We start from the raw sequence: 13638 nt of genomic DNA, 5'->3' as shown, positions 1-13638 counted from the left end.
ATTTACAATGAAACCGATATATCTGTGATATCATTTTCATCTGCTGTCAACAGCACTTAAACAAGACAGGACACATAATACCAATCATTCATGTTATGTCACATACATGCTGTTGCTAGCATTTTCTAGTTGGTGCTAGTACAGCTGGTTTGTATCAGAATGTAATTTGTTTTGCAGCTATTTGGCTATACACTGAAGTGTTTGATAATATAGAAATGTTGACCTGATTGTGGGCACGTGGACCTGATTTAGACATATATAAAGGTCCATCCAAAAGATCTTTAGATATTTCGGTCTGAGCCAACTGACGACCAAAGTGGTAGAAAATGGTGCAGTAACTAACAACAAACATAGGAGGGAGCCTGTCCCACTCTGAGCACTGTGGAGTGATCAGGAGCAGATCAACTCAGGCAAAGTCTTATTGTCATTGACAGAGAACAAGACAGCTTATTACTCCCACCAGCCAGGGGTTAATCTGCGCAGTTATATCTGTGTCAGTGTGTTTTGTTATTGTTGAAGTTTCATCTGATATAATTAATTATTAAAGGTGCACACTGTAGTTTGGGGGAATGCATTTTATTCGAAAGAGAAAGATCTTCAGTGATCAATGATCTGATAAAGGACAACACAATTCCAAGCTGATTTGTACTTTCTTTATATGTGGCGGACCCTGCCACCTTTCTAGGTCCAAACAGTGTTCTGTGGACCTGATTTTCCTCTGAGGACAGCTTGCCATTCAATCAAGGAAAAGATTTATATGTCTGAGTTTGTATTACTGCTTCATTAATAATGTAAATATCAACATTCTGAGGTAGAACATTCCCTCAACTGCATAGTGCCCCTTTTAGAAAGTATTGTTGTGTCATTTTCATTGACAGACATCAACAATATATCTGTTTACGAAGCTGAGTAATTCTCTTTGATGAGGGCGGGACCCTTTACAAGCACAATACCCAAACCCTTTCCTTCTGTCTAACCCAGACAAAGTGTTCTTGTGTTTTGATCTGCGCTCTGCTTGTTGTCTCTGCACTGCCAGTGTGATATACGAGAGGTAATATGGTGAAATGGGCCGACTCAAGCAGACAGGTCTGCACCTGCACGCAGCCAAACAGACACGCCGGTCTGTTTGATGCTATTCTGAGCGACGCCAGTGGCACTGCAATCAGTGGGTGTGTGTTTCTGGGTGAGTTTATAGGTGTTTGTCTTTGGGACTGGTTCACCTGTAAATACGATCTATAAAAAGTTGATTGACCTAGAAATGAAGCGGCGTTCACTGTGGGAAAAGGCTGCCTGATCATGCCTCCGTATGTGTGTGTGCTTGTGTGTGTGCGAGTGATGAATGTTTGTGCCATCGTGCCCAGTTCTGCATGATCGTATCAGCCGTGTCAGCGTGGAGGGAGACCGATGTGGAATGTTAACAGTGACTGAAAGTATTGGATTGTCTCCATAGAGTCCCATCCATGCAGAACCCAGATAGGACTCGCAGGAGACTCAACACAATACAGTGGGAGATGAAGAGAAGAGACTTATTATTGCAGGTTTCACACGAGCCTCCGAGAATTCCAGCCGTCTGAAAAGTACACAGCAGCAGTTGAAAGATTACAGCTATAAAAACAGGAATTAGGCACCTGGGAAGTCTGAGGCTTATCATCACTGAGAGCATGATTACAATAATCCATTTAAATCGTACCGTTGTATTGTGTAGGTGCTCTTTGTGGGCCCCAGAGGTGACTTTTGAATAAACTGATGAAATGGCGCCATCTTCAGCTAAAAGACGGAACAGCATCCCTGCAGCGGGCCGGGAACTGAACAACCAGCTGAGGGAGACAACCTTCTGTCTCAGCCTGATTCGGTGGTGAATGAGCTCCTTATTAGTGTTTGCAAATAAATAACAAATATGTTATTGTTAAACTGTATTCGTTTTATGGTATCTTTCAAGACAAGTGCTGTTTGGGTGAAAACACAAAACCATACATTATAGGTGCAAAGCTTGCAAGTCTACAATTTTGAAAAATGCAATAAAATCAGGGAATTCAATGGCAATTAAACAAAAGGTATTAAATGTAGATGCAGCAGCTTCTTCCATCCACATGAGATAAACCCACTATGCTTTCTGTATTCTCATATTCAGCTTTGCACAGTACAGCAGAGTGTGTTCTTTCATCATATGTTTGGTCCTAGCGTGTTCCTCCATGCATCTCCCACTGACTTCAGTAAGACTGACATCACAGTCTGGCACCAAAGCACGGTTCAGTGACCCTTTTTTTCTATTTTAGGTTTCTTCACTGCCCTGCATCTTTTAGATTTTCCCCGCTCTGACACACCTGATTCAAATGAGGGGATCATTATCAGGCTTCACCAGACCTCGATGACGAGCTTATCTTTCAAATCATTTTTTTTAAATTTATTTTTCCTCCCAAGAACAGGATTGAAAACCACAACTGTAGACAAAACAAAACCAACTGATGTTCACAGCTGTGAAGGGTAAGACAACAAGGGAGAATGATGCATTTGCATTCACCTCTTTGATTAGGAGTATGTGTTTGTTTTTTTCCCTGAATCCGAATCAGAGATAAATCTCCTGCCAGTGAGTTTTTTACATGCCTTGATACTGTATATTGCCTTGATGTGTTGCAGCTTGACAATGAACACAGAAAGTAGAAAAAAAAACACAAATATTTTAAAAAAGATAAAAAGCAGCTAAATCAAAAAAAATAATGACCGTTGCAACACATCCGAGTCCAAACCATCCTCACAAAGAATGTGCTTTCTCTCTGTCTTTTTCTCTAGTCTGTGGTTATTGCATCGGTGGTTTCCCCCTGCTCTTGGGCTTGAGTCTCTTTCTGCTGAGGAGGCATTTTAATATGCGCTGTGACCAGGGTCTTTCCTCAGACAGAAGTTGATACGGCCTCGTGTAAAGCCGGAGAGCCCCTTCCTAGTTCCAGCCTATCAGACTGCAGCACGTGTTGTTGTTTTGATCAACTTCAAGCATACTTTGCAACCGATACGTGTGAAGTGAAATACTTTTGGGGTTTTTTAGCTAATGAAAGTAGTCTCTCTGACAATACGGATTATCTCATCCCAATGAGTAATGCTGACACAAATTCTAAATCCCAATACTGTTAAAACATGATGAAGTCAAAGAGTGTTTGACATTATTTTGTAAGCACCACTTTTCTACTGCTTAGTTCGCACTTTTAGGGACAAAAACCCAAACCGCAGGAACTCACAGCCCTCCACAACACAACAATTTCAGCAAAGTAGAAGTGGTAAATATCCGACCATCGCTCAGACAATGACGCGCCCTTCTGTGGAAAGAGGAAGCCTCTCCCCTGCCATAATATCGCAAGCTCTTTTCTAGAGCAGTCAGAGCTAACCATAAAGTGCAACACATGCATGCCGCCTCCACTGGACACCCCTAGAGGTGCAGAAATCACAGCAGGAAAAGAAAAAAAACCCAGCTGGATGTAGTTTCCATAGATTTAACATTTATCGAATACAACTGTGAAGTGCATTGAACCGAGGTTATCTGGGGTTGTGTCCCAAATATCATTTGAGGCCTGACAGAAGCTGTAAAGAATGTCAGTCACTCAGAGAACGTCACATACGCAGTTTTTTTTTCCCCCATTACATCCTGTTTGGAATTTCTCCCTCCCCTTCTGATGCATGTTTACCAAGATTTAATTTGTGTTTGGAGTTTTTTCTCCTGAGACCATCACATCATAATCATACACCACTTAACGTGGATTCAGCGCCAGATTTAAAGATGTGACTCTGTAGACTGAAGACAAATAAATGCAACTAAACATGACACTGATTGCAAACACTTGACTTGAGTGAACTGATATCCTCAGTATCAGCACATTATATTTCAAAATGTAGGCCTAATGGTTGTGACGCCCTAATGTTCTTCGATTGTTACTGATTCTGGGATGATAGTTTGGATTGATGCCTTTGAATAAAGCCATGACATTTCAGAAAGATTCCTCCATATCTTTGTGCTATTTGACTTTTAGGCCCACAGTGCGGCTCTGGGGATGGAACTGTCGATCAGCTGATCCAGCACTTTTGTTCAGACTGAAAAATCTCAGCAACTATTTGATGGATTGCCATGAAACTGTATCTATACATATTCATGGTGCCGAGAAGATGAATTTGACTGATGCTGGTGATCCCCTGATCAGATTTGTATCTGACATGTATGTCCTTTTCAGGATGAGTTGTTAAAACGTTGGTAAGCCTCTGACAAATCAGATGAAATATTTCTTTGACCAGTCTTTTGGACATTGTTCCCGTCTAGACCACCTAAACTGAGACCATGTCATGAGACCAAGACAATGAAGGGTTGAGGCTGAGTCAAGATGTAGACCAGTGCGAAAAACTCCAAAATCCACAAAACACCAATGAAATGTCCTCTACAAATACCACATGTTCTTTACGTGTGTATGTATAAGTTTACCATGAGAAATAAAATGGAGCATTGCAATGGTGAATTTAATGTGTGGGAATTTCACTTTGTTTTCCACAGTCAGACAAATACAAACACCAAGGAGCTGAAGTCAACTTTATCATCTTTATTCACCTACACACATTCACCTGAGCACCAGGTTTTTTGGATGACTTGTCTTCCCTTAGAAACCATATTCAAGTACAGTATGAGTCAAACAACAATGATATCCCTGCAGTCGTGGCCTTGACTGGTCTCAAAATAAATTCTGAGAGCGCTCTTTGTCTAAAACCAACACAGGAACAAGTAAAAATGCAGTTGGCGATGACACGAGTCCAAGACCATGACTGCTTGTTGGTTTCAGTGCTAGGGATAGTATTCCAACTCCCTAAATTTAAGTTCACACTACAGGATTTTAGCTCCTTAATTTTCCACTCACCAACAGTGTTTGGCAATGGCTGACACTAGAAAGCCCCAATCAGAGGCAAACTGGCGCTCGCTCCTGTGTGTGACGATCAGCATCTGCGGACTGTTCAAAAGATGAGGCTGCTGGAACCACGTCGTTCCCGTGACATGACAAGGCAGAACGTTGTGTAGTGTGAAACAACAGCGAAGTGCACGACTTAAGATGGTGATCATGGTCGACTGTAGCTGCTATCATGGCTATAGAGTCTTAAATTCATCTGTTGCGGCAAAGTTCTTGTCTTTTGCTCTATACCAGTTTGTTACCAGGTAGAGCTGCAAGGATTATTCACTTCATTGATTAGCTGATGGAAAGAAAAGTTACTGTTGACTGTTTTGATAATCCCGTGTCATTTTTCTAGCAAAAATGTCAAACTTTTTCCGGTTCCAGTGTCTAAAATGTGAGGATTTGCTGCTTTTCTTTGTCATTTGTGAGAGTAAATGAAGAATCTTTGCAATTTGAAGATAGATGTCAGTTGGATGAGTGATGAGCATTCTTTAAAGGGGTTTTTTTTTTGGCACTTAATTGATACGTCTGGGGGAAAAAAAAAACAAAAAAAAAACACACACACAATAGCAGTCCAAATGTCAAAGTTGCCAGTGCATACAGTCTAAATAGCTGCAAACACAGTACTAACAACAGTGTTTCTCTGGGACGTAGCCCTCAGTGGGTCAAAATGTGTCTTGGTCCCAGTTGGAAATCGTGCTGTTATTGTTTGCCTGTTTCAGTATCAGTATCATTTACCGCCGCAGAGGGCAGAGGACAGCAAAACATTTTGTTCTGTAATGTTAACATCGTGAAAATGACCAAGTCCCACCACCCTCTGAAAGGTTCATACACCATGTAAAGCAGGACAACAGACAGATGTTATGTGCGGGGTTTGTTGCTAATGAGGCAACAAGTTCAGATGTGGGAGGTTGATTAAAAAGACAGCTATTGTTTTCATCTGCCCTCCCTTCATGACAACAGCTGTGGAGTGGAGGGTGTGGGCCTCCAGCAGGAGAATACAGAACGATCTGGTCAAGCTGTGCTTACGGACAAATACTCGAGGCTTCTCTGAGTGTGGCGTGTGTGGGCTTTCCTCTGTGCAGCAGGGACTGGTTTCAAAATAGCTCATCAAAGACCCTCAGGCCCTTTATTGTATTCTTTGGAAGCAAGATGGAAAATCTCACGGAGATGTTTTATTTTGTGCTCTGAGCTCAGAAAAGATTTCACTCTCTCGCTCTGGCTCTCTTTGTCTGTCTCTTATCTCGCTGTGGACACAGATGATTTATGTACAGTCTTCGCACTCGAGTTTATGTGTTGTTCCGATAAGGCTGCTGGGTTTGTGTGTCTGTGTCTGTGTCTGTGTGCTTTATGAGTGTTTATTGAGGCCACAGATTGTAGGACTGCCCACTGGAGGACACAAACAATATTCCGTGGGAATGCAAAGTCCCACCAGTTCCCAATCCCACTCCTTATCTCCAGCATTCCCATATGAGTTATGTATATGATCCTCCTGATCCTCTTGACTTCTGCACTGCTGGTAGCAACCATATTCAAATGACATGTATGGATGTGCATTTTGCACTCAGTGCTGTGAGAAGTACCCAACAGTCATACTTGAGTAAGAGTAAATACACTGTGTATAAAAGTTACTTTGGTATAAGAGACAGTCATCCATACAAATAATACTTGAGTAAAAGTCTGATTTTGAATGTCCTCAAATATCCGAAGTGCAAGTCAAAGTAAAGTATGCATATAGTTACATGTAGCAGTAGCAGAGTAGAAGTATACTAGCAGAAAATGGAAATACTCAAGTAAAGTGCAAGTACCTCAAGCTTCTACATCACTTGGAGTGACAGAGCTTTCAGAAAAGGAGGAGAATAAAAGCATCTGTTTTCCTTAAAAACACTATTGTGTATTGTGTATAGTTTTGTCTGCATCAACAGTCTTGTAGTTGGCAGTTGGTGGGAAAGATTTACAAATGGCTGCTTTCTACAGTATGCATTAAGCATTGCTGCACTGCTCAAGCCCTAATGATGACGGCCAGGCTTTGAACCAAACTTTCCTAGTGGCCAAAATGTGTAATACGACGTTGCGTGATGCACTTGGGCTCCGAGAAACTTCATCTTGTTCATGATTTGAGCCTTTTGGTCCAATACAATAGGGAAAGTCTAGAAAAGATGCAAGATTAAATCATTTAATCTCTATTCAAGTGAGCTGGGCAATGAAACAGAAGTTAGCACGCTCTCTGGGCCCCTCAGAGCAGATCGTCTAGGAAGCCGAACTTCTTTGGCTTCATGTGCCACTGAGCAGCTTTCTTAGGAATGAACGTTGCACCATCTCCCATACTGTACCCAGATTTTAATTGTTTGCTCTGTGGTATTGCCCTAAGGTTAACCAGCGTTAACAACATCAGCATTTACTAGCTAAGAAAGTGCAACATGCAAAAGCATAATAGATACAACGTAACGGTGTGACAAAATTCCATCGACCATCCATTGTCTGTAACCGCTTTATCCCTATTATGGGGTCGCAGGGTTTTTTTGCTGGAGCCAGTCCCAGCTGTCTCTGGGCGAGGGCAGGGTGATCCCTGGACTAGTGTGAAAAAAATTATAAAACATAATTAAATAAATAAATAAATAAATAAATAGGTTGCATTTTTTTTGCAATGAGTCAACCGTAGACAGAGACAAAGGTAAATACAGACAGGAGTGTGTGTGAGTGTTAGAGGTTGGGGGTGTTGGGGGGTCAACCTCAGGTTTTGCATACTTGCCATCGTCTCTGACAGTACAGCTCACCACAGCATGTCCAACTGCCTCCTCACCTGCCAGGCTGTTAACCTGACTCACCTGGCCTCCGCCACTTGGACCCTGCCCATGGGTGTGAACATCAAACGGAATTTAAAAGAAAAAACTGTTGATCATTAAATCATTAAATCATGGGCCACTCCAATATACATTAACTGGACTAATGAATCTTGAACACACTCACATGTACTATGGAATGTGAACTTATGCCCCCAATTTACATGTTATTAAATCAAACATGTGCAATGTTAGCTGCTCTGTGTTTAAAATATTTCTCAGCATTGGTTCATTATAGGATTATGGCTTCATCACTTGACACACAAACATGCACGCATGCACACACCCACCCAAACACACACACACCTTTTTGTCGAGGCGTTAGGGGAATTCCCAGTAACCTTCATGTGTACAGGTGATTTGCGTACGTTCACTAATCTAAGGGGTTTGGCTATAACTGTAAACCCATTACACCTGGACACACACACACACACACACACACACACAAACACACACACTTGGCCCCTCACTCATCAGTCACTGATGACCATGTTGATAACGGCGGTAAAAACCTCTCTTAAGTGCTTCACAACTTGACACACTGATGGTCACCATTGTTTGTGTGTGTGTGTGTGTGTGTGTGTGTGTGTGTGTGTGTGTTATTCACCTGCCATTCTGTGACCGTTAAATAACACAAGTGACTCAGGTGTAACACACAGAGATGATCAAATAATTCTCTCTCTCTCTGACACACACACAAATGCTCAACAACAGAAATACGCACATCCGATTAAAATTTGACAAAAGGTGCACCAGAATGACTGTGATCACATCTGCGTGGCCTGTAGACAGTAACATACTGTAAAGGATTCCCTCCAAAAGATTAATAAACAGGTGTAATTTGATGTGAAATGTATCGCAGCTGTTATGTCACTCCACATGTAACAGAAGTGCTTTGTGCACATAAGAGAGTGATCTTTGACATCTCTTGGGCCCACATGGCTGCACATTCCTTGAAATCTGCCTCAGATTCAGAATCTCCATCTGTGAATCCCTTCCATCACGCTGAGTTTATTTTTGGATGCAAACTCTTATTTTTAATGCCCAACTCCCCCGCTCGTTCTTCATGAAGCGGAATGACAACATTTTTAAGGCAATTCCGAAAACAGAGAACCTCCATGCCCCGCTGGAGCGTCAGTTCTCAGGTTCCACCTGCCTCCTGCGCTTTCTGACTGCGAGGGTCCAATGTCTCTCTGGTCTTATCACGTTGTCTGAGTCCTCCAGGTGCAAGCTGCGCTAGAGGACTCCTAACCGTCACCCAATTCACTGAAAGCTGAGGGTTTTTCCGAACACGTTTATCAAGTCTTTTTGTGGAGCTTGTAAAGTTTTTGACACCCAATATCTTCGACTGCCACTCCTTCAAAATTCACCACCGCTGCTCTCAACAAATGCTACTACTGCTACTGTGACTATTGGAGATGGAGTTTTGGGTGCACAGGCAGCTGCTTAATGGTAAAGTTTGCCTCTGACCTCCATTTCAGTCAATCATGCATCCATTTTTTTATGCATTGTTTTGTTTTGGATCAAGATGGGATATCGTGATACTTTGGGAAGTGCACTTTTTTGCTTTCTTGCTAAAAAGTTTGATGACAGTCCGTGGCAATTTTCTCGTGCTGTCGCACTGGTAGCAACGCATTTCACATCAGCCAGCAGTGATTGGTTTGGCAGAGTCAGGGGGGGAGCAACTGTAGTTTGTAGGTCAAAGAAAACAGGGCGTCGTAAGCATTTCGACAGTATTTGTGTCGTGACTCTCCCTGCCGCAAGTGGCCGCTGTGTTATTTGTGAAAAAAATGAACTATACGGGTTAAGATTTGTGCACTTGCTTTCAGCCGGCTCATCTCAGTGTCCCTTTGACAGATATGCAGCAGACAATTGCTCCAATTTGGACTTTTTAAGACTTTATTTGAACATAACTGCTGTGAGACTTGACCTATATTGTGTTTCACACTGGACAAAAAAAAAACCCACTAAAACCCCCTATCAACTGGCATATGTCTGACCTTTGTTTTGTACAATTGGCATTCATTACCAGCTCCAATGACTCTGCAGTAGTCATGGGTATTTATCGGCCCCGGCTCCGATTGGCAGTAATTGAAATATCACACCCGAATGGACACAAAATTTTCCCCCATTTTCCGGTGAGCCGCTATGATGCTCATTGGCGTTGAACACATTGGTACACAAAATGATTTTCCATGCATCTCCATTCAGTCAGCGCTTGAAGATCATACAATTGTTGTTTAGTTTGAAAGAGAGACTTAAGTAAAAGATATAAAATAGTGTAAACAGTAAAACCAACAAATCCGTAGTGCCTGTGATGTTTGCGTCACAGAGTCATGACAGCTTCCTCATAAAAGAGAATTATGATGCGTATAGTGGGGGAGGCGGAGGACGATTATATTAACCTTGATGGGAATTATATTCAGAACCTTTTTTTTTTTAACCACATCATAAAGATTAAAGCCAACTCTGCGGTAGGATTTGTTGCTTACAGTATGGATGTGCCTACACCCCTTTTCCATATAAAGTTAGCATCTCAAGAGTTAATGGAAAAGGCTGCGTGACATCAAGCGCAACAAGTACGGGAAACTCTCCTGATGTTTCAAGGAAGCTGCTTCTCCACCCCGCTTAACAGGTTTCCCCAGCCTTATCTGACTTCACTTTAAAAACCACAGCACACTATGAAACAAATACAAACCACTTGTGTGAAATAATTCAAAACTGTGATATGTGCATATGAGAAGAGCAGCAACACTTCCGTTTTTGAATGTGTGTGTAGCTGTCCGAGTGTGTGTCTGTTCTTGCGTCCGTGTGTGCCTGTCAGAGAGACGGAGCGAGAGGCTGATAAAGAGGGCAATACTCCAGGTGGTCAGCCTGTCTCACTGGGGGAAATCACTGGCACTATTTGCTCAGCTGCCGCACTGTTTCAATCCATTTTCTGATTACTGAGCACAGGCTCAACTACCTGTACACATCTTTACACCCCAGCGCCAGAAAGAAAGACATGCACAATATTTAACCAGCTTTTTCAAAAAGTTTTCACGTTTTGGCTACTGTCTCTTTAAGGCCACTCCCAGATATTCTCTGACTGGTCAGCTCACACATGTCTGAACCAGCACTGCCAACAGTGTCAGAGCAGCTGCACTAAATCAGTTCTTACAAGCTGAACTAGCCGCTAGACAGAGATGATGCAAAAGTGTGACGTGATGACATAGTGTGATGTCACAAAGTCACAGAATTAAAGTTGGGGCTACTGACAAGGCGTTTCAGGAGCATTGTCTTCTGTGGGAGAAAGAAGCTACTGTTGGTGCAGACTTTGACCTTTTTAACTTGAGTCAGGAATAAAAAGAGAAAGCATTATAGGTCTCCTTTTAGCATTTTGTTTAGCTGCAATAGACAAAGATGGTGAAGCGGCCATTTTGTTTCTGTGAGGCTGAAAAAAAAAACAGCAGCTCAAATATGAGCCACAATCGCCTTCCATCTCTATTTGTCACCTTAATATGCTTACAAAAACATATTTCAGGGTACTGTTGAGCAGTAATTTGAACTAAACATTTCCACGAGCTAAACTAAGCCCTGCTCAACTCACAGGGTTTTTTATGATCCGGTGCAGCACAATGCATTCTGGTTGTTGTAGGTTCTTCACCTTATGAGAAGCTCCCGTTGCCCCCTGTCCCTTCAGTCATGTAGCACCAAATTCAAAAGTATCCATGTCTTTCTCCAGCCCAGTTTTATGCAAAGGCCATGAAATACTTCTTTAAATGGTACAAAAAAAACATATAAAGCATGTTTTCCTAATTTCTTAATGCTGTTTGCTGTTTGACCTATTGTCCTGAATTGTTTCCTTGTGTGCTCTGATTGATTTACAGTGTAGGGACCTGTTGTCATATTTCAATGTGATGAATTTCTACATTAAACCTTGACAAGCTGTAAAGTTACTGATAATGATGAAATTATAGCCGAGGAATAAAACTCAGCGTGTAAATACCTGCCTCCCAATATATACATATCATATATCATCAGTTCAAGGATGTCACAGACTACGGCCACCTCATTTGGATTTATTGTGACATTGCTTATCCGGCCATAAATACCTGTGTCAAATGCATTTTTAAACATCACTCATTGCTCATTTGTTTATATCTGGAGGTTACCTGTATGCCTGTCATCTCAGTCAATCCCATCCCAGCATGCACTGCAGAGGAATAGCTTGAAGAGGTCGCAAGTGAATCGCAGGGTTAACACAGTTCATTGTGATCTGTCGGAAATATTTGAAAAAACTTCTTCTTCTGCTTCGATATCAGAGCCTGTGCGTTGCAGACCTAGACAGGATCGGGGAAATCCCATCAGCGACACACACCGTGCGAAAAAGATGGCTGCTGCCGTGCTGGTTGTGTACCGGAATATCCGTCTGAATTAATGACACATGTAACAACAACAAAAGGGAAGAAGCTCACTCGCACACAACGTTGCACAAAAGTGAACTATGAATGACATCATGCGTTCGTAATGTGGGGTGTGATGCAATAGCTGTGGCTGTTTACTTCCCCCACAAAGGTTTATGAAGAACAATGCCTCAGCAGACTTAGTGCGCTGATTTTCAGAGGCACAGTTACAGTCTGTGTTGTGTTCACAGCCTGGAGGGAGACTTACTGTAAATGACTTTTAGTCACTAACTAGTCACTTAGCTTAGCCATTGCCCAGAGCAATGTTTTAGAGTAAGATTGTGGATTATCTATGAGTCAGATGGGTAGATGGCCATGGCGTGCCAAGTGGAGTTCATGATGAATAAGCCTGTTAGAACAACTGTCGTAGCCAGAAAAAAACGTGTTGTCATTAGCCAAAGTAGGAGATTTGAGGATAATTTAATCCCGCTTATTTTGCAATTATAAGATCTGTATCAGTGTTTCAAGAATGGTTTATAACTGATATCATTTTTGTCAACTAGCAGTAGTAGAGGTGTGGAAAGACAATGATGTTGAGTGTGAACTGGACATTTTCCCAAGTTATTGTCTTTCTTCACATATTACTGAAAATGTCCACATATGAACTACAGAACTTTCAATGGATCATAATTTCCATATGTGAAAACAAAACATGGCACAAACACACAAACTCACACAGACTGTCCTCTTCACTTTCAGTCACGAATAAGGCAAACTTATTATTAACACATGAAGAACGTCAATCACATAAATCTATTTAATTCAAAGTGGGGTTAATTTAAAAACAATAGTTTAAGAATAACCTAAAGAAGGTCCATGGAAGCATTGCATTTTCACTCTGCACATTCATACATGATTCTCAAATGTGGTTGAGAATTTCAACATGTCGAAACATCTTTATCCACTTCTGTGAAGCTTTCATAGTTCTTATACTGTACTGTAGTTTTAATTCTGTAGAATATATTGATGAAAGAAAGTATAAATATGAAAGTAAACTCTTACCCCTTAAGCCAAAATGTCAATTTCACAAGCATTGTTCTCATTGTGTATACTCATGTATGCAGACATGGATACACATGTACAGATGTGTGTCATTGGATGCGAGTGCTAATCTAACTTGATGCGGCAACAATAGATAACAACAGACTATAACCACTCTTTTAGTCTGTTTATTATTTTAGTCTGTTTATTATTTTGTACTATTTATTTTTATTTTGTCTCTCTGTATTCTCTCATATTCATTATATTTTTTTAAAATTTTACCTCGTCTCGTCCACCATATTCTTATTCTGTCTTGCAAAACTTTTTCTTATTGAGAAGTGTTCAGCCAACATACACATATAAACTTTTGTCACTCAGTCACATTTTGTCAGACGTTAATAATATCAACGTATTATTACATATTAATGATTAACCATAAAACTGAAAAAAAAA

The sequence above is a fragment of the Acanthopagrus latus genome, chromosome 7 (assembly GCF_904848185.1).
Source record: "Acanthopagrus latus isolate v.2019 chromosome 7, fAcaLat1.1, whole genome shotgun sequence".
Classification (NCBI taxonomy): Eukaryota; Metazoa; Chordata; class Actinopteri; order Spariformes; family Sparidae; genus Acanthopagrus; species Acanthopagrus latus.
This window is presented reverse-complemented; position numbering follows the sequence as displayed.